The sequence below is a fragment of the Corythoichthys intestinalis genome, chromosome 11, assembly GCF_030265065.1.
Source record: "Corythoichthys intestinalis isolate RoL2023-P3 chromosome 11, ASM3026506v1, whole genome shotgun sequence".
Lineage (NCBI taxonomy): Eukaryota > Metazoa > Chordata > Actinopteri > Syngnathiformes > Syngnathidae > Corythoichthys > Corythoichthys intestinalis.
Genome location: NC_080405.1, coordinates 6,074,832 through 6,097,576, shown reverse-complemented (window position 1 = coordinate 6,097,576; position 22,745 = coordinate 6,074,832). Strand labels below are relative to the sequence as shown.

Genomic DNA, 22,745 nt, shown 5'->3' with positions numbered 1-22,745 from the left:
AAGAGGGCTAATTTTGCAGACCCAGCCTCCGGCATGGTTTTATGTGGTGCGCATTTTACACATTTTGTGCCAAAAGTAATGAATTCAGTTTTGCTCTCGTTAAGATGTAAAAAGTTTTGTGCAACCCACTGCTTCACATCAGATATGCACTCCATCAATTTAGCAAGAGCAGTTTTTTTGTTAGGTCTCAGGGGCAGATAAAGCTGCAGGTCATCAGCATAAAAATGAAAAGCGATATTATGTTTTTTTTTTAAATTGATTCTATAGGTAGGAAATAAAGCGCAAAAAGAACAGGCCCTAAAATAGAGCCTTGCGGTACCCCGCAAGACAGAGAAGTTTGTGAGGAGGAAAATTCCCCAATCATTACCGAGAATGTTCTATGTTGTAGGTACGATTTAAACCATTTTAGAGCGTTACCACGGATACCTATGACATGTTCTAAATGAGCTACAAGGACTGTATGATCAACTGTATCGAATGCTGCTGTGTGAGGTCCAGTAAAACAAGGATAGCCGGGTTTCCATTATCCACAGAAAGGGCAATGTCGTTATGCACTTTTAACAATGCTGACTCAGTGCTGTGTCTGGACCTGAAGCCTGATTGGAACCTGTCAAGGGTGGAGTTTGTCTCTAAGAAGGTTTGCAATTGAATAAAAACAACTTTTTCTAAAACTTTGGAAAGGAAAGACAAGTGGGAGACGGGTCTAAAATTGGACAGCACAGAGGAGTCGAGATGGGTTTTCCTAAGAAGGGGTCTGACTACAGCCTGTTTGAAGGCAGCTGGGACAGAACCGGAACTGAGAGAGGTGTTTATGAGGGACAGCAGACTTGATTCAAGGCAACTAAAGACTTCCTTCAGAAGCCTAGCTGGTATTACATCTAATGGACAGTTAGTGGGTTTCATGCCACTAACTATTTTGGTGAGAGATGTCAATGAAATATGATCAAATTGCTCAAAGGTATTGAGCAGTTCTGAAGGACATACGTTATCGGATGAGAAACCAGAGTTGCAGACATTTTGTCTAACTGAAGAGACTTTGTTTTGAAAGAAAGTGAGAAACTCTTCACATGTGGCAGCTGACACATAAGTTAAGACAGTGGGTTGTGGGTTTGAAACAGAATCAGTAGTGTTAAAAAGCAGTCTTGGATGACTGGAGCTATTATTTATAATCGAAGATAAATAATTAGACTTGGCCTGTTTTATGGCCTCCTGGTAGGCAGCTAAGGTGTCCCTCAGCAATCCCAGAGAAACATGGAGTTTGTCCTTTTTTCATTGGCATTCAGCCCGCCTGCATTTCTGCCTGAGCAGGCGGGTATAGTCGTTAAACCATAGAGCGGCTTTGGAATTGGAGCTTTTTTGCCGAAGAGGGGCAATGGAGTCTAAGACAGCAGTGCAAGTGGAATGGAAAATGGAGAGAAGAGAGGAGAAGGCAGCACGGCGCCAGGATGCTGCTGTAAGTCTCCAAAAGCAGCCACAAACTCTCCTCCTATGTTATAATAAAAAAAATATCGCGCATTGGATATAGGACTGGACACATGTATAAATTAATCGCTCGTAAAATATATACAACAAATCCTGTAATCCCATTCATATTTGTGTCTGTTGGCAGCGCAAAAACCTATCATAGCACAATAAATGATAATTGTTCTATACATTTATTTTGCAGTCACGGTGTATCAGCTTCACAAAAAGAAATGCAAAACAAACCATTCGGTGTTTCCCACACGATCTGTTGCCGGTGTTTCATCAGTGTGATTGCTCCCCTCAATGATCGTTTCATTAGGCTGCATTGGCTTTCGTTTGGGCTCAAATTGATAACCCAAAGTTAATTGTTAATTGTCCAAAAATTGGCTCTGCCTTTGAAGTGTGATAACTAAGTCATTTATGAATATTTTTTGACTTTCGACCTCTCAGACTATTCAGTGGCATCAGACCTACCCATATAGTTTTGATTTATTTATTTGTTTTGGGTACCCTTTATGTACAATAAAAGCAAAAAAGTAATTATGTGTACATCTATATAAAAATTTTTTTAAAAAGTGGAATATTTGATACGAGTAATTAGAGCCTTGAATATGTTAATAAATCATAACAACAGATTTTTTGTAGCATGCACATTTTTTTGGCAATGGCAATTTTCTATTTTTTACCCTGAAAGAGGATTTTTTGTCTGGAAATTGGCAGACCTCTGTAGTGTGTCATTTCTGAATTTTTTTTTTTTTTTTTTTAACTTTTGACCACTCAAAATATTCTGTGGTATCAGACCTATTTTATACAAAATAATTAGAACCTTGTAAAGGTCAAAGAGTCACAACAAAGGATTTATAGTTAACAGAATTTATAAACAGCCAACAAACAATGAACAACATGAACAATAAACCAATGGTGAACAAAAATGAACATGAACAACTTTTTTTTGTTTAAACAGTTCTTGCAAACTGGATTCATGTGCTTTTTGCACACAGGTATGCCACATTTTGTGCAAACGTTCGATGCCCGCAGTGGGCTTCGACAAAGTCCGCACTGTTTCCTTTAAGGCGAAGGTCCAGGTTCCGCCTCTGGCGCTTGAAAGGGAAAGGCTACCTGTCGGTCCGTTATTAGCGATCGGTGTACGATTTCCGGCTGTATTAGTGCCATGCCAAGCTCCTCGAGGAAAAGTCTCCTCTTGTAGCGCTTAGTGGCATTCCAGTCCGGGTTATCTCGGTGTACAGCACGAACGCATTGTAGCACGAAACGTCAACCATGTGGTAGAAGAGGCACATGGCCATCTCTGTGCCCGCCGGTGGACAGAGTAGGTGCTGCAGGCCTGAAAAACACGCACATCAGATGACAATAAACTTTGATATAAAGCACTGACAAAGATAAAACATGTCCTTACCTGGTCCAGGCGGTCTACAGCACCTTTGCACCGGTTGTAAGCCAGAATCATTTCTGGCTTTTGCTTCATGCTGTCCTGAGAGGCTCCCTGTGCTTGGTGCTGAGCACGAGAACTTTCTTGCCTTTTTTGGGGCAGTAGGACACCAAACAGCAAACGCCAAACAGAAGAGATAAACAAGACACACTGAAAATTTATAGTGCATTGAGGGAAAAAAAACAAAGGGCAATAAGCATAATACAATGAGCCCCAACACTTGTGTTCTTGCTATTAAAAATAATATACGTACGTTAAAGTCATTTAAAAGTTTGAAAGAGGTCTTTGAGAACATAGTCAGTCTTGATAGATATGTTAGATCTTGAAAAGTTAAAGTTAATGATGAATTATTATTGTTGTTGTTTTTCTGCCCTATAGCCTTTGATGTTGAACCACCTGAAATTTTTTTGGGAGAAGTCATCTTTAAAGGTCCTTGGTTGTATGTAAAAATTTGCTTATTGTTGTTTTTTCTTCCCTCCTCTTCCTATTTGTGATGGTCTGCTATAGGGATTTTTCTCTGCTGCTCCTAATTGATCTGCCCTTTGACCCCAATCAGGTGAAGAGAGTTCACCTGGATATGCTGAACTTACAATTGTTCACTACTTTTAAGAGGTGGTCTGAGCAGAGTCACTGTTTGCCTTGATAAAGGCCTGCACGGCCGAAACGTCGGCATTTTTTAATTTATACAAAGCCATGACTGAATAAAGGCTTTTTATTTTTGTACTTCTTGAGTGCCTCGGTTTTTTGAATTATCATCAATGAACATATAAATGCTGTATAAATACTAACCAACTCGGCTGTCAAAAAGATCCCACAGGCTGTCTTCCTTTTCCGTTGCAGGCTCATCCTCACCCATTGGTTCCTAAAGTAAATAATTAAAGATATCCAATAACCATGCTGTTTGTACATGAAGAAGAAAAATAAACAGTTAAAAATAGCAATGTACCTGTGATGTTGATGGTGTCGCTCGGTCAAGTTGCATGACTCTAGCACATTCTGCGGTCAATCTTGAAACCGCTTCTTGACCATGTGATCGGTTCCCAAATGCAATAGTTTTAAAACGTGGATACAAAACTGTTGCCATTGCCAATATTCGAATGTTTTCTACACTGCACCTAGTCATTAAGAGTTGCTGCAGGTTCTGCAGTAAGGACATGACTGTGATTTTTAAGTTCCGAGGACTTAATGGATAATTTATGTTGCACCATCCGGATGATTGGGATGACCTTTGAGGCCGAAACAGTTTTCTCTGCTGACAATTCAGTTGAGGCCAGGCTGAATGGTCCAAGAACCTCTAAACATTGACTTATTGTTTCAAATTCTGTAAATCACAGAGGTGGGATGTCTGTCCTCAGCACAGCTAAAGCCGCACCGATTGCCTCTCGTTGTTCATACAACCGTTGCAGCATGTAATATGTTGAATTCCAACGTGTCTCTACTTCTTGGAGGAGTTTGTGGGCTGGCTGGTTGAAATGCTGCTGAAGCTCGCACAGTTTCTGTTTGGCAGTTGTGCTTGTCTTAAAAAATGTGACTGTTCCTGGCTTTGGTTCGTATTTCTGAAATACGAGTGGTTTGCTCAAGTGCCTTTTTCACAATTAAATCAAAACCGTGTGCAAGGCATGGCACGTTTCTGATGTTGAGTAATTTTGCGCTTAGAGTCATATTTGCTGCATCAGTGGATCTTTTGCCTCAGTGTCCAGTGCATCTCTTATATGCTCTGCTGTGTGCGAGAGTGGAAAATGTTCTACACCTAGAAAGACACTTTCTAGCTCCATATTGTCATTTATGTAGTGACAGGTAAGGCCAAGGTAGGCATCCATGTTGATGGACGTCCACATATCAGAAGTTAGGCTTACTGACTCCACCTTCTCCAACTTATTTATGGCCTTCTCCTTTGCAGCTTGATATTTATTTGTTATTAGTGCCTTTACTGCTTGTCGACTGGGCAGGACATATGTGGGGTCAACCTTTGCCATGAATGCTCTAAAGCAGGGGTCCCCAACCTTTTTTGCACCACGGACCGGTGTGATTTGGGTCTTTTTATCACGGACCGGTGTCCTGTCAAATTTTGCACACTTATAAAATTTTGCTCCCAAATGAGCTTTTGTGGCGGTGAAAAAAGCCCTCTTTTATATTCAGTTGGACTCTCAATGTTATGCAATGGTGCTAAAAAACTATTTACATCATAAACATACATGTGCAACACCGAAATTGCATAAATTAATGCTTAACAACATGGCGAAGTCGTTAAGTGAGAAGGCTACGTGCAGTTGTTGTGTGCACCTAACACGGCAAACGTAAGTTAATATTTCTTTCTTTAAAGAAAGTTTGTAGTGTGTACTTTGGAATCGCTGCATTCGCGGTCCTTTTTAACGTTACGCGCATGCCAACTTTGTCAGAACACCGGCAATGTGCGGCAGAAAAATACAGCAAATATAAAATAGCATTTGTTTTTAGCCCCGTTGTGTTAAGTGCAGGGAAAAAATTCAACTCACCCGCTGATTCAAAAGAAAATTACAACGATAAATTGGTTCCGATAATAACTACCTTTTCGAATCATCTAGCGACGTTTCATTTCAATATTAAAAATAATTTTGTTAAACTACAAAAAGAACAGGAGGAGATGAAAAATGTAAAAATAATACGGGCCTATAGAAGGAATAAAAATTTAAAGGATATATTAGTTCATACGGCCATGGGTCATAATATAGAAAATAATAAATGGCAAAGTATGATGTTAGGATATTCACCCTTTTTGTTGAATAGGATCACGGGTCGAGGTCTACCTATATATCCAATGTTATAAATGTCACAAAATCTATATTGGAGAAACGGGCAGAACATTGATAGCACGTATTAAAAAACATTTATATTTTATTCGTTATTATCAGAGAAAACCTACTATTATATACCAACATTTCAAAGTATGCGGGATAGATAATTTTAAGTTTAAAGGTCTACAAAGTCCCATTGTGGCTAAAGCCGTTGACTCCAAAATGAAGTCTGCCGTCATGTCGAGGGGTAGAGAGCTAAAGGGCACCAACTACTCCATCGGCGACCAGTTCCCGCCGGAGATCATGAACAGACGAAGGTTGCTACACCCGATCATGGCCGAGGCGAGGAAAGCCAAACAGAACGCTCGTCTGTCCATTGACAAGCTTTACATCGACGGCAAACTTTACACGAACCCCCGAATAACTTACTGGCTTAGTAAAGGAGACAAAAACATCATGCCTAACTTCCAAGAGGAACAGTCCGTCAAGATGTCACATGCGGCCGCCCCGCAAGTGTAAACACAGACGCATGGTGATGACGTCTCCAAATCGCGTCTCTGTCACCATGACAACTGAGGACCTTGGAAGACGGTTAATTTCCCACACTCTCTCTTCTCCTCTCATCAGTCCTCATCTTCTCTCTCACTCTCTCTTCTGTTTTATTTACTACTATTACTATTATTGTTTTTTCTTTTCTTTTTTTCTCAATTTGGCTTAGGAATAGGCACAAATACTACTTAACTGAACAGAACAAGGCTCTCCTTGTTTGCTTGTCTGCTCTGTGGCAATATAGTTTGGTAATGTTCACAGAGGATTACTGTGAATCTGAGTGTATGACTGTATGTGTGTATGATGGCTGGGTCGTTTTCAGAATGGATGAGTATATGTATATTTACATTTTCATAAGGATGTGTGTTGATTACAGGATTTCAGTAAATTGCACCAGCTACTTTATTAATGGTATTTAATGAATTAGACAGCGAAGGAGAGGAGGTGACACAGTGTATTGACTATTATAGAAACATAAGTTGCAAACAGTATAAACCTGAGCAACTAAAAGCATTGACGAATAGGAATAATTGTTCATTCCTACATTTAAATATCAGAAGCCTGAACAAGCACTATGACAATCTAGTTACTCTTCTTACAAGTACAGGCTGCAACTTTGATGCAATAGGTTGTAGTGAAACTTGGTTGAATGATAGATCATACATTGACATCTTAAGTCTTAATGGTTATAAGTTGTTCACCAAGAACAGATGTGGCAGATCTGGTGGTGGTGTGTGCCTATATATCTCCTCTGCATACAATGTGAATGTCTGTGATGATATTGTCATAGCAGACAATCATAGTGACTCCCTTTTTGTTGAGATAAGTGGTAAAAACCGGAAGAACCTTATTATCGGCGTGATCTATCGTCCCCCAGACGCGGACCTAGAAATCTTTAGGACCAGAATGGAGGAAGCATTATTCTATATAAACAGCAAAAGCAAGAGCTGTATCATCCTTGGCGACTTCAATATTGACCTCTCTAGGGATGCTACTGCACAGAATGAATTTATAAATGTATTATATTCTTCATCCTTCTTACCTACAATTAACACCTATACCAGAGTCACTCAATCCACAAAGTCAATTATTGATAACATCATCACAAATATTCAAAACTCTACATTTATGTCTGGAGCCGTACTCTCTGACATTTCGGATCATTACCCCATTGTATTATTTGCTGACCTTCATACTAAATCATCACCCATACAACATGAAATAAAAATAAAAATATTAAATGAAGAAACTGTATAATTTGAGTGAGGATTTGAAGGACAAGGCATGGAATAAAATATACATTTGTAGTGATGCTAATACCGCATTTGAGACGCTTACTAAAGAAATAAGTGACTCGATTGAAAGGACAATTCCTGAAAAAACCATCAAATGCAGCACATTCAATCAAAATCCATGGATTACCAAGGGTATACTAAAATCGATTAAGCACAAAAATAAATTATACAAAAGATATATAAACACACCTAATTATAATAATAAAAATGAATATATTAATTATAGAAATAAACTTACACACATTATCAGGAAAAGAAAGAGTAACCATTATGCAGAATTGATAAACGCATCACAGGGTGACTGTAAGAAATGTTGGAGAGTACTACACAAGGTCCTAAGCAAAAAACAAAAAACTCCTGTGTTCCCTGCGCATGATAATAATATAATTACAGCCACCACAAATAACAGTCTTACTGACAAATTCAATGATTACTTTGCCTCTATTGGTAGTAATATATCTAGTAAAATCAGTCAGCCTCAAGATGCCTCCTTAAGAGATTATTTATCAGGTAATTACCTGGGCTCCTTCTTCCTTAATCCAACTACCTATGATGAAGTCTATAAAATAATCATGACCATGAAGAATTCAAATTCAGCTGCAGCAGATGGAATTTCTAACATAATTCTGTAACACATTTCCAACATTATCACTGCACCTCTTACCCACTGTATCAACTTATCACTACTCTCTGGAGTAGTGCCTCAAATAGCAAAAATTGCACGAATCACACCAATTTTAAAATCTGGAGATAAAAATGATCTGAGCAATTACCGACCAATATCTATTCTGCCTACACTTTCCAAGGTATTGGAAAGAGTAGTCTACAACAAACTCAGTAACTATCTAGACAAGCTAGACATCATTGTACCATTGCAGTATGGATTCAGAAAGAAAAATAGCACATATATGGCAGTACTTGATCTAACAGAAAAAATCCACGATACAATTGACAAAGGTGACTACGGAGTCGGCGTTTTTCTGGACCTATCCAAAGCATTTGACACTATTAAGACCGATATATTAATTAAAAAACTACAACATTATGGGATTAGAGGCCTAGCACTAGAGTGGTTCAGTAGCTATCTATCTGGAAGACATCAGTATGTCAAGATTAACAATTCCGAATCATCATACAAACTCCTCAATCATGGAGTCCCCCAGGGCTCCATCTTAGGGCCACTCCTCTTCATCCTTTACATTAATGACTTTGTTAATTCCTCATCTGTTTTTTATAAAGTACTATTTGCTGATGATACAAATTTATTCTTTTCCCATAAACATCCCTCTGCACTTGAGCAAATCATAAATAGTGAACTAAAGAAAATAGACACATGGTTCAAATGTAATAAACTCTCTCTAAATATCAATAAAACAAATTACATTGTGTTTCGCTCCAATAAAAAACAGCCCATCACACAAATCTGCTTAAACATAAATGGAGAAACCATTGAAAGAGTCTGCTCTACAAAATTCCTGGGAGTCCATATTGATGAGTACCTTAATTTTAAAAAACATATTGATGAGCTCACAAATAAACTGTCGAAATATGCTGCGCTGTTTTTTAAACTGCGACATTATATCCCACTATCTGCACTTCTCACCCTGTATAAATCTTTATTTGAGCCACATTTACAATATTGTAATATCATATGGTGCAACACATTTCCAACCTATCTAAAAAAGCTTGAACTCCTACAGAAAAAAGTCATACGTGCCATAACATGGTCTGGGTTCAATGCTCCTACTAAATTAATATTTCACCACCACCACCTTCTGAGGCTAAAAGAACACAACTATTTTCAAAATGCTTGCATAATGTATCAGGTCATCCATAAACTAAACCATAAATTAAGTGATCTCATCCCAATCAGTACTCCTCAGCACACATATACTACTAGAAGAAAAAATCACATCACAGGAAAAACCAGAAGTCTAAAGTCTACAAGCTTTGGCATTGTATGCAGAGGACCACAGATCTGGAATGAACTGGACGAAACACTTAAAATGTCACACTCCATGTCTATTTTCAAGAAAAAACTGAAAACTCATCTCCTTGCTATGTATGTTTAATATGCTGTCTTTGAATAACATTCCTAAGGTATCACATGTCAAATCCGATGTAATCAGAATTTTGAAATTTCCCATAGTTAATTGCATGTATGTGTATGAATGTGTGTATGTGTGTGCTGTTTGACTGGGCCCCTACTAAAAGCTTTAAATAGCTTATTCGGAGTGTCCCTTTCATACATCTTGTCAGATGAATTGCTTGTATATATGACCATGTTCATGTGTGTACCATGATACGATGTGTGAATAAACTAAACTAAACTAAAACCCCGAGCCATAGCGACGCCACGGCCCGACAGCACATCTTTTAATTTTGCTGTGATGCATTCAGCAGTGCCACGGGGAATTGCGTAATTGCCGATAAACGCAGTTTCAGGTTCCCCTTTCTGTTGAATTGTCAGGTATGTGATTAGCATTTTCTCCACAGTGATATTAGTGGTTTCATCTATTATAATTCCAACATATCTGCTGTTGGCGATGCGGTCATCAATATTGCTGGTTATGGTCTTTGCTAAGGCCTCCTCCATCTGACTGACTGTCTCATGGTGGGTGTATATGTGTGCACTGTTAAGGTTTGGACAGCCGGCAGACTGTAAGAGTTTAATCAGGTCAGGATACAGGTGGCTCGGGGTGTTTGTTTTAGCCATATGCAGCACAACCTTAAGTTATGTTTTTAATGCCTCGTTGCAGGCATCCTGTGATTTCTCCACATACTTCATCATAGCCACACTCTGGTTGAGCATCCTTGAAGCCTCGATGTGGCTGTGGCTATTTTGGTGGTCAGTTAATGCTGATTTCTGCATGTTCGTGCCTCCTCGGACAAATCCATTACTCATATTGGCTTTTTTACATATGTCGCAAAACATTTTTCCATCCTACCTCCTCAGCCAGGAGAACTCCTGTTTCCACTGAACTCTGTACTCCCTCCTGACCTCCTTGCTGCCGCTTGCTCGCTCAGTAGTTGCCGAGGGCTGATTGCTTGTGTGTCCTTCATCCTCCACTGCATCAATCCCTCTTTTTTCACATCTTTTATCAACTCCATCGTCGTTTTGGATCTTTTTAAAGAAACTTCGGACACTCAGTTGCCTTGACATTTTTCCGAGTAATGCCAACGACGTCATGCATCAAGAGACACAATAGCTAATTAATATGCTCACTCGCCACCCTGTGGTCTGGGGTGTGAATTGCAACCTGTCAGAATGACGGATGGACTTCATTTTTTTCCGTCACCGTTTTAAAAAACCGGTCAACACGGAAAATATTCGGTTAACGCGACCCCTGGTCTTTAGTCAGACAACTCGTCAAACGGACATATGCTACTCTACTTCACACAAGCTTCCCCAGGCTACAGAGTCTTTCTACATGGGCACTGGATGGAATGGCTGCATTGTATTTAAGTGACAATTGCTTTATCAGTGGAAACCCATTTAGGCTGTAAATCCTTTGTGCTACAGATTTGAAAAAGTCGGTGACTCGGCTGTCAGCAGAAGCAGACGTGTCGTCCTCATCCTCAAAGGAAAAGAAATCCTCTATGGCGGAGTCGGTGCTGACTCTGCTGTGGTTGTGTGTTGGTACCTGGTTGCTGGTCTTCATCTGGGACACTTTTCCGGCACCCTGCCAGCAGAAGTACCTTGGCGTTATCCTTCTTTTCCTGTGTCCGCAGCCAACGTAATTTAAACTTCGGCAGTGTCACAGCTGCCAAGATGGTACTCTTGCTTTCCAGCACGTCTGCAAATCTGGTTCTGATTGCCTGAAATGACACATACAGACACGCACACACACACGCGCACTTACCCTGACACATCCTACCCCTAACTCACACACACGCGTATATACATGCCCTAACCCTGAACCTACCTCACACACACACGCGCACATACTCACACACACTTACCCGGGCACATCCTATGACAAACCTGGCACAAGCACACACACTCACGCATACACACAGGTAAACTCACACACACAATCATTTACGCTACCACATCCTAGCCCTACACTCTGTCTTTTACTCACGTGCGTTTACGCACGCACACGCTCGCTCTGCCTAGATGGATTATCTCGTTTTGACAGCTTCAGATTTAAAGGGATTCCAGATCTTAACGGGATTCCTTTCCTTGGCTCCAATCGCGTTAGAAACCCTACCACATGATGTGGAATGGTGTGGTTCTGTGTCCAATCTGACGTTAAAGTAGCCCACGACCTGCAGTTTTTGAAATACTAACGGGTAGCCACGGTTTGACAGCTTTCGGGCTTTTGGCGGAGATCCTTCCCGTGGGTCCGATCGCATTAAAGGCCATGCCACACGATGTGGAATTGTGGGTTTTATGGCGGATCTTCCCTTAAATTTAACCTACGATCTGCGAATCCTAAGTTATTGACATAAGTCCTCAGGTTGTCAGGTGCGCATTTGAGGGGACTCCGGGTTTTTGCCGGGGTTCCTTCCCATGGGTCAGATTGCGTTACAAACCATACCACACGATGTCGAATAAGGTGGTTTTATGTCTAACCTGCCGTCAAAATTAACATACGACTTTCAGGTCACAAGTTATTGACGTAAGCCCCCGGTTTGACAGGCCGAATTGAACGGGACTCATGGTTTTGACGGGGATCCTTCCCGTAGATCCGATCGCGTTAAAAAACATCCCGCACAAGGTGTATTGGTATGGTTGTATGACTTTTCTGCCGTTAAAATTAACAAACGACCTTCGGATCGTACGTTATTGATGAAAAACCTCGGTTTGACGGAGCAAATGTGGGAGGACACGTGGTTTTGACGGGATCCTCCCCAGGGGTCCGATCGCGCTAAAAACCACACCGCGAGATGTGGAGTGGTGTGGTTTTGTGGCTGATCTGTCGTTAATTTTAACCTAGGATTTGTGGTTTTTGAGTTATTAGCAAAAAACCTCGTTTTGACAGTTACGCATTTAGGGGAATTCCGTGTGCGGACGGATTTCCTTCCCGCGGGCCTGATTGCGTTAAATACTATACCTTTTTATGTGGCGTAGTGTGGTTTTGTGGCTAATTCACCGCTAAAATTAATCTACAATCCGCGGATCTCGAGTTATTAACGGAAAATCTCGGTTTGATAGGTGCGCATTTGGCGGGAATCCTTCCTGTAGGTCCGATCACGTCAAAAACCGTACCACGGGATGTGGAGTGATGTGGCTAATCTGTCTTTAATTTTGACCTACGATCTGCGGTTTTTAAGTTATTAACGAAAAGCCTCGATTTGACAGTTGCATTTCTTTCCGGCAGGTCTGATTGTGTTAAAAACCATACCATGTCATGTGGAGCAGCATGGTTTTGTGACTAATACATCGTTTAATTTAGTCTACAATCTGCGGATCTAGAGTTATAAACGGGAAATCTCGGATTGGCAGGTGCGCATTTAGTGGGACTCATGGCGTGAACAAGTATCTTTCCCATGGGTCCAATCGCGTCAAAAACCATACCACACGATGTGGAATAGTATGGTTTTATGACTAATCCACCGTTATAATTACTATACGACCTTCGGATCGTAAGTTATTTACGGAAAACTTCTGTTTGACTGGTGCGTATTCACGAAGACTCTATATTTGGGCGGGATCCCTTCCTTGGGTCCGATCGCGCTAAGAACTACACCACGTGCGGTGGAATAGTATGGTTTTGTGGCTGATCTGTCGTTACTTTCTACCTGCGCCCTGCGGGTTTTTAGCTATTGGCGGAAAACCTCTGTTTGACAGGTGCGTATTTAGGGGGACTCCGGGTACTGACAGGTTTCCTTCCCACGGGTCTGATCGTGTTAAAAACCAGGCCACGTGATGTGGGGAGGTATGGTTTTGTGGCTAAACTACCGTTAAATTTCATCTACGATCGGCAGTTTTTGATTTATTAACGGTAAACTTCGATTTGACAGGTGCGCATTTAGTGACTGGGAGTTTCGGTGGGAATCCTTCCCGTGGGTCCGATCGCGTTAAAAACCATATCACACGATGTGGAATGGGGAGGTTTTGTAACTTATCTGCCGTCGGAATTAACGTACGATCTTCGGATCGAAAGTTATTGACGAAAAACCTCGGTATGACAGGTCGAATTTGGACAGTCACGTGGTTTTGACAGGGTTCCTTCTCTTGGGTCTATGCGCGTCTTAACATGTGAACTGCTAGCGTATTATTATGTACTGTATTTGATGATGTGCGAATAAACTGAAACTGAACTGAAAAAAACCATATCACTCGATCTGGACTAGTATGGTTTGGGGGTATACCACCTGTCATATTTGTCCTCTGGCCTACGGTTTTCAAAACAGTTCATGGAATATGTTATTAAAACTTTTAATTGGTCCTATTGTAAGTAGCGAGCGCTCTGGGGGGGGGGGGGGGGGCAACCGACCGTACTGATTAGTTTACTTTTGATTCCATCCGGCTGTGACGTTCGTACCCCAAGTTATAGGCTTTTTTGACTCCCGGGTTGCCTGTTGCGGACAGCGTTTTATGACTTCTACCGGGGGTTACGTTTGGACTATGGTGGGGTTCTGGGTATTCGTTGAACTCAGCTTTGTGCCGGGGTTGCCATGAGAAGGGTTATAGTACTGTACATAATGCTGGATTGACGTCAGATGACTCCGGCGTGGTTTTCCTGGATTTTTTTTAGCTGCACACCACTTTTTGGCCGGATTTGAGTGGTCACTTCGGCTGTCCTCTTCGTATGTGCCGGGGAGGGGTGCTCCACAGCGTGTTTTACTGCCCCTTTTGATTTGCTGCCATTTGGAGCGTTTTTTTCATGGGCCCTGACTGCATATCTGGCAACCAGAGCCGTTTTGTTTGCCTTGAGTAAAGAAAAAGGCGTTTTTTATGGTGCAATTCTTCTTTTGGTAACTGTAGAGGATATATTGGTAACGTTCTGGGTACCCTCGACGGTTTTGGGGTTCACTTGATTGAACTCGGGTAAATGACGGCTTTTTTGTACTAATGTTTGCTGTGCTCTGTCCCTTCACATCCGAACGTGAGCGGCACGTTACGATCGCGCCTGCGCGATGTGGGCGTGTCCCCTTAACGACATTGACACGTTCCCTTCAAGTTAGCACGGCCCTTTGGTGCCCGCAGTTGGCTGGCGCATTTTTTCCCCAGCTCGATCGGGATTGGCACGGCTCTTTCAAAGGCCTTACGCCTTTTTCGCACTGGACCGCACACACCCAATTGGGATTGGCGCAGCTCCTTCAAAGATGGTCCGCTTCCCACGCACCGAGCCATGGCGGAAGTGTTTCTTTGAAGTGGATGTTACTTGGAAATGGAGGGCATCTCCTCCTTTTCCCACCCGCTTATACTGGCGGCTTCCTTTGACGCCACGATTCTTTATAACCCAACCCCAACTTGGTGTCTTTTTCTCAGTCTGTCCGGACACCACGACACTCGCGGTAAGTACTCTCTTTTACTTTGCGTATTTTTAAGCCATCTTTCCGGTGAAGATTCCTGGTGGCAACCCTGGTGGTCCGGACCGTACATTCTGAAAAGGAAAAGACGGACATCGACTGCAATGGTGTTCCAGCGCTCTTCGTGCCGTTGGAGAGGGCTCGTCCTCCGAAATTCGCTAGAATGAACACCTGGCTGCCGTCGCCGGTATGCGTCACACTCTCACCGTTGAAGGCTGGGCCCTCGCTACTTTGAAGGGGACGTGAAACCGTTGGCCTTGGCTGCCGGGAGTACCGTCTTCCAGGGGTACTCGGGAAAGCGGACCGTGAGTACGGTGTTTGCCCTGCGGGTTACTTGTATGCGTGACGCTTGCCGTGCGCCCACCTGTCGTCCGAGAGGACGAGGGCGCCTGGGGGTCTGGCTCCTAACACAGGACCTGACTTGCCGGCCCTTGACCGACATGTTGTCGCCTACTTTGTTGAATGGAATCCCGCAGTCCTTTTGGACGCAGTTAGTTCAGTTTCATCCAGAGTCACGTGGGAAAGCGACGACGGGCCGACTGCCGTTAGTACGGGCCATTCTCTGTGGGTGCCAGGAACACGACGACCAGAGTGTCGCCGGTAGTACTGTCCCCTGAGTATGGCGTTTGAGGTTTAGGGGTCCTCCTTTTTTGAGAACGCAGCCGTCCAGACGGAGGTCGATAGTACCACAATTCGGGTCCCGACTCTAGTGACAGCACGCAGGTGTGGTGGTCCAGGGCATCAGGACCTTAAACGCTGCTCAGTCTTGTACGACTACGGTTCTTCTACGTTTAGCCTCACTCATGCATAAGTCCATTTGCACCACATACGCTTGTTTTGCTTCCCTAAAAATTCCTCATTGGACTCCTTCAAATTGCCACCTTCCCCTTAAATTTACGTCTCCTAGTCGTTTAGGACTGGGCCGTGGACGCACCAGGACCTAGGCGCTCTTCGTTGGTTCCGACCGTCACTATAGCGACATTTTTTGTGGTTTCGGTAAGTAGTCGTACTTTTGGACCGCTTAAAATTCCCGCCTAAGTCGGGTCCCCGCTAAAATAACTCTAAAATAGCAGGCCATTAGAAACAAACATTGAAATAAACTTCGAAAACGAGGACTCACCTGACTTAGTGTGACTGACATGAGACCTGACGTGCGCTGATAAATTCGCTCTAAACCTCGAGGCTCCAAAATAGGCTTAATGATCAAATTGGGCACGGGACGCACGCTGGAGCTTGATCACTCCGGTGGGCCGACCTTGGGTGAGGGTGTCTAGATGTAATGGCCGAAACACTCTGTGAACTCAAGGATATCTTGTGATGATGTGTCCCGAAAAGCGTGTTAGGAATAGAGTTAGTTCAGGGACCTTAAAATTGAGACCCAATATAACTGGCTGAATGGTCTCCCAAACTTTGACTTAGATGATTAAAATAGGCAGAAGCTTCAAAATCACTGGACCGTTAGCCACGTAGTAAGCCGTATTGCGCCGCTCCACGGCGGCTTACGGTCATAACTTCCGATTGATTCCGACAACAAAACTCCAATGTGACTTACCTACTTAACCGCACGACACATTGATTCGTCCACTTAATGAGCGAGGGACCCAGGGTGTGCGGGAAATTAAAATTAAATTAGGAAATTAATCACTTACTAAGAGGTCACAATGATTGTTTAAATCTTGACTGTGAACTGATCATGGCATATTATTAGATTATGTATATTCCAGTATCTGGATGACTACAACTTCTTTTAGGCCACACGCCAGGTCTTCCGGACACGGCGAATACTGTTCTTCTCCCATTTCGCTTTGGGAGGGACAGTCGGCTTGGACCTAAATATGTTCATTACATAGGAAGCTAATATATTTACATCCATGTATTCGTCCAGTGCACTCCCTTGATCCTTCTTCCAAACTATGTCTGGGTTTTTCTCTGGACGTGGGGGGGCCATTAATTAATATTTCAAACCTTTTTTCCCGCTCTCAGGTAGGTTCTTTGTTTTCTATACATACTACCTAATTGGGATTTAAGTGAGAAGAAATATCCCTATGTGGACTAATATGCAAACTATAGACGACTGGAGCGGGGGTATATTAAGTCCATGTGTTGGACCGTGCCTTCCTTTGGCTCCTTCCCAAATATGCTCCTTCCCAAATATGCCTTGAGTAATTCTCATGTCATGGGATAGGCCATCGTGAAAAATAATCAGAAAACCTAACCCTGCCAGTGCCATAGGACTAATATATCCTATGACGCTCCAATTAAGTCGTACCTTCTCACTTCTTATAGGTTCGCTATGGCCGAACAACGTGATGAATTCCCTAAATTGGTCAAGACTTTTATGAAACTTATTAAAGCGTCACATCATTTTTACCATGTCTCCAGAAACAAAATGCCCAGAGGCATTCAACTCCTGGAGAAGTCATTAAGGGAAGGCGTTTGCCCAGCAATTTTCTCGGCGGAAACGGCATCTTTGAACATTAAAAATGCCAAGGAATGGTCCCAGTCCACCATGAAGGTCCTTTTAGACCATTATTCTAAAATCTGCTCGGAAATTTTTGCGCAAATCCAAGGAATGGACTTAACGGAATGGACTCGCGCTTTTGAGATGGCCTCCAAATGGGCAAAACGGAAGATGTCCACTCTAGATACTACAACCTTATCCCGGGTCAAACATGAACTGCATGAAAAACGGGGGATTCCAGAACTCCCTAAAAAGGCTACGACCAAGCGCAAACACTTGGAGGACAGCCAACTGGAATTGAATAGAAACCCTAAATGCTTCCGTTCCGGCTCCGGATTCGGTGGTTCCACTCTCACAACCCTTGGGGGTTTCACATCCGTTCCCTGATACTGATCGGTCCCTTCCTGCCCGATTGAACTGCTCAACGTCTTTCCCCAATTTATCGTTTGATGTATTCCGTGTTCCCGAAGCCCCACGTTGGGTCTCGGTAGGTACTCCAAGCCCGGCTCCGGATTCCGCTTCGTCCAAACCTCTTACCCCGCAGATCCCCCCCCCCCCCCCCCATAACCACACTGTGAGTAGCTGGGGCCAGGTTTCTGAACGGTACCTTTGAGAACGTCCAATTCCTCCTCCGATGACCTGCCGGGTTCAATTTCTCACCGCCCCACAACTGGGCCAAACACGACTCCCCTAGATCGTGTTGCGGACAACAATCCTGCTCATTCTATACAAGAACCCCCAAAAAAGACGAAAAAAAACAAAACACACTGAACCCTCCGGCAGTCGGCTCAATTCTTAAAGGAATTTGAGGATCCCACAACAGCTTCTGAACCAGTAAAGAATATCAGACGGAGAATGTTAGCGGAATTTATATCTAGTGATGGTACACCGGTGTTCCCGGAAATTGTTCGATATGGATCATTTATGCCGACGCTGATTCCACGTTGTATGAAGACCTCAGCGGACAAAGGAGTGGGCCCCTCAACAATCCTGGTAAACAAGGATTTCCCGGCCTTAACCAAATCCGGTATACTACCTACTCCCGAACCTGTGATAAACGCTGTGCCAATGTTCCCCAATTCGAAGGAATTGGAGGACTTTCTGCAAAAACACAGGAGATGGTCCGCCAAACCTTTCCAGAGGCCGGCAATACCCCCTCCAGGGACCGTTAAGACCCTGAACTCGACCCGTGGCACGTCAACAAGACTAATCCTTTATGCGGGACGTAGCCCCTTTTATACGCGTCATCAACACGGGGGCAATAAATTCATAAATTGGCAACTAACAGTGAAAAAAACGATCAAAATCATGGGAGACTCCAACCTGAGTGGCTTTGCGTTTTGGAATTACAGGGACATACAATATGATTGTTACCCTGGTGCCAAACTGATTCACGCTGTCCACATTCTATCGGAAGTCATTCCAACTGACACAGTTTCTGTCATTATCCTGTCTTTTGGCCTAAATGATCGTGATTCTGGCAACCCGGCTCGGCTGGGGTTCAATATGAGAAATATGATTGAGGCAGCCAAAGTCGCTTTTCCCAGAGCCTCGGTCTATGTCCCCCTGATCAATTATTCGGATGCCCTTCCAGACTTCTGCAAGAGCAATCTGGACACCCTAAATGATTTCATTGGCACCTCCCACCCAAACCACATACCCAAATTGGACGACAAATTCTTCTCCACGAAAGGGGACAATATTCACTGGTCTCCTGTCACCTCGGGGAAAATCATATCTCATTGGTTGTCATTCGCTGGGATGGACTTCCCGGGGGACATCCCTCCAACGCCATCTTCCGGTAGAGACATCATTAATCTTTCCTCACAATACAGATTAACGAAGGCCCAAATCTGTTTGTTGCAGAAGGGCTTATCCTTTATTCCTACTCCGACGAAGGGACTTGCGGGCCGCGTGGAAATACTATTTGGCGGATTATCACCGTAGGCTCAAAATCCATGCGTACTTCGGCCACAAGGGGACTCCTGGGACGAAACGATTTGTCCATAAATCTAACTGGGAACCTGACGTGTCAAAATTACCAACGGTGTTTAATGGCCTAATTAGGAGGACCAATTGGTCCCTCTTAATTGGGATTTTTCCGCTTTGTCAGATAATCTGTCCACCGACAAGAGGCAGGCCCTATTAGACTTGAGGGACAACGTCTCAATAGTAGTTAAACCGGCTGACAAGGGCAGCGCAACAGTGATTATGGATCGCGAGGATTATATTTCGGAAGCGCAACGTCAGTTTAATAATACGGAGTATTACTCACCTCTGCTTCGTCCAATTTTCTCTCACACCTCTAAACTGATCCGTTCAATTCTTGAGAACTTGCGAAAACAGGGAAGGCTATCCAAAGGCTATCAACGGTCGTATTTGATGGGTTCTGAAGATCCCAGACCGAGACGATTCTATCTTCTACCAAAGATCCATAAGGATCCGGACTCCTGGCCTGTCCCACATAAGATTCCGCCTGGGAGGACTATCCTTTCTAATTGTGGAAGCGAGAGTTATGAATTAGCGGAATATTTGGATTAGTTTCTAACGCCAATTTCAAGAAAGCCCCCGAGCTATATCAAAAACACCCAAGACTTCGTCACTAAAATTAGAGAAATGGTTAATGACAAACCATGTTTTCTCTTTACTAAGGACGTAAATAGTCTATATACTAATATTGACACCTCGCTGGGCCTCAGGGCGGTGAAGTCATTTTTTGACAAGTATACGGATGCCATGAGGTCGGATAAGGAAATTCTTCAATTATTGAACATCAGTCTGACCAGAAATGATTTCGAATTCGATGGTAAATTTTACCTCCAACTGAAAGGCACAGCGATGGGTAAAAAATTTGCACCTGCATACGCAAATATTTATATGGCGGACTGGGAGGAGTCCGTTTTCCCTAAATGCCCAAAGAAACCTCTGCATTACTTTAGGTATTTAGATTATATTTGGGGGATTTGGTCCCACTCGAAGGAGGATTTCGACAAATTTGTAGAAATTCTAAATTCTCACCACAATATGATCACTCTGAAACCCTTGACCAATGATTCAGAAATTGAATTTCTTGACACTGTGGTCTTCAAGGACCAGGCCTTTTCCCAAACGGGGAGGTTATTGACCAGGGTTTATTTTAAACCCACGGATACCCACACGTTGCTGCATAAATCGAGCTTTCACCCTCCGCACACGTTTATGGGGCTAGTGAAATCCCAATTAGTTCGTTTTGATCGAATTTCGTCATGTATTCAGGACCGAAGGGAGGCCACGGCTACTCTGTTCCGCTCTTTGAAATGTAGGGGTTACGGCCGGACCTTTCTTAGGAAAGTTTGGTCGGACACATTCAATTCTCGTGCGGCACCCAAGTTGCCATCGGACAAAAGGCGATTCCACTAATTTCTCTCTACTCACCTACTGCGAAGAATTCCATTAGGTGGATTAAGAAGAATTTCCACTCCTTGTTAAAAGACACTCCATTTTTGGAGAAGTTTCGTTTAATAACGGCCTTTAAGCGAAATCCAAATTTGAAGGACGTCTTGGTCTCGGCAAAATTGAGGAATCCTAATGATTCAAGGTCTTTTGGCAGGCGGAGGTTCCAGACGGTGAAAAATCCGATCTCTAAGGAGATATTTCGTTTGCTCAATAATATCCCTTTGCGGAGTAGGAACTGTATTTACTTGATGTGTTGCAAAAAGTGCCAGAAATTGTATGTGGGACAAACTAAATTCTGTTCATACTAGGTTGAGACAACACCAATATAATGTTTCCACGGAGCGGAAGGAAAACACACATCTGGTCAAGCACTTTCGCTCCAACGGCCTTAAGAACATGGACATGTCGCCTTTAGAGCATAACCCCGATTGGATTCTTCCCATGCGTTTACAGATGGAACGGCTTTGGATTACCCGCCTGGGATCCACCTTCCCACAAGGGCTGAATCAATGACTATTGATAACCGGACTTGGAATGTTTTGGTTTTATGGGTGGAATTTGACCCCCATGCTTGACTGTATTATGTTAATAATATTATAATTTTTTCCGATATATTTCCTTTGTCATAATATGTATTGACACGATTTTGGTTTACCGAATTACTTTTCCTTTGGTCATATTGTAAATTGGATTAAACAAACAAAGAATTTTTTTGCCATTGGTTGTTCTACCCAATGACGTAAAACTGAGTTTTGGGACGGGAAATGATGTTTCACTGATTCCTCCCATTTTTTACTCAGTTTTATGGAGGGTAGGCCTGTCTTGAGGAGTGGTCTCCGGACCCGTGTTTGCGGTACACCTGATGGTTTTCCACCGATCACTACCCCTTGACCTAAAACACTCACGTATTTCGGATGCTTGGTGTGGACAGATCACAGGGGGTGTCGGGTCTTCCCGGAAACATTCCCTTAACATCCAAATAATGCGTGCGCACATTCATATTGCTACTTGCCTTCTGGCTGGGAAATTGGCTGACTTTTATTTCCTGTCCGGTTATACAATGGTTATACAAATAGGGATCTGGTACTCACGGACTACGAATTCCTTTTCTCTCGGAATATGGGAAGATGCGCACACACACCGCACGACCACCTACCCTAACACATTCAGACCCCATGACACACTTTCTCTTACGTACACGCACGTACACGCACATACACGATTACCCTGACACATCCAGGCCCTGACACACACACACACACACACACACACACACACACACACACACACCTACACAATCAACAAATCACTCATGTGGTTGATAGACAACTGACTGTGATCATACACTTAACCAGTAAGTAGTTCCATGCTCATATGAAGCTTCGAGAAATGAACCCTTTCTTCGAGCATCTGGCTAGTCATTGAACCAATTGGCTCAATGCCTCACGAGAAGTCCAGATACTCGACTAGCTCAAAGGAAGGTCCGTTTTATAGCTTCTCTAAACAGCAAAACTGTTTTCAGCTGTGCTAACATAATTGCACAAGGGTTTTCTAATCAGCCATTGGCCTTCTAACGCAATTAGCAAACACAATGTACTATTAGAACACATGGGTGCTGGTTGTTGGAAATGGGCCTCTATACACCCATCTAAATATTGAATTGAAAACCAGACATTTGCAGCTTAAATACTCATTTACCATGTTAACAATGTATGGGGTGTATTTCTGATTAGTTTTAAAATGATCTTCGTTGAAAAAAAACAGTGCTTTCCCTTCAAGAATAAGGACATTTCTAACCGACCCCAAACTTTTGAACAGCAGTGCACATAAACACT

General features: G+C 42.9%; 1 long non-coding RNA gene across 1 annotated transcript; it reads right to left on the bottom strand.

Moving 5' to 3' along the window:
* Positions 1-205: 205 nt before the first annotated feature.
* Positions 206-18,018, bottom strand: LOC130924550 (uncharacterized). Its single transcript, XR_009064902.1, has 3 exons — positions 3,701-18,018; positions 2,879-2,999; positions 206-2,806 (listed from the first exon to the last, which is right to left on the bottom strand). It is a non-coding gene; the product is annotated as an uncharacterized LOC130924550 (long non-coding RNA).
* Between the last annotated feature and the right edge of the window lie 4,727 nt (positions 18,019-22,745).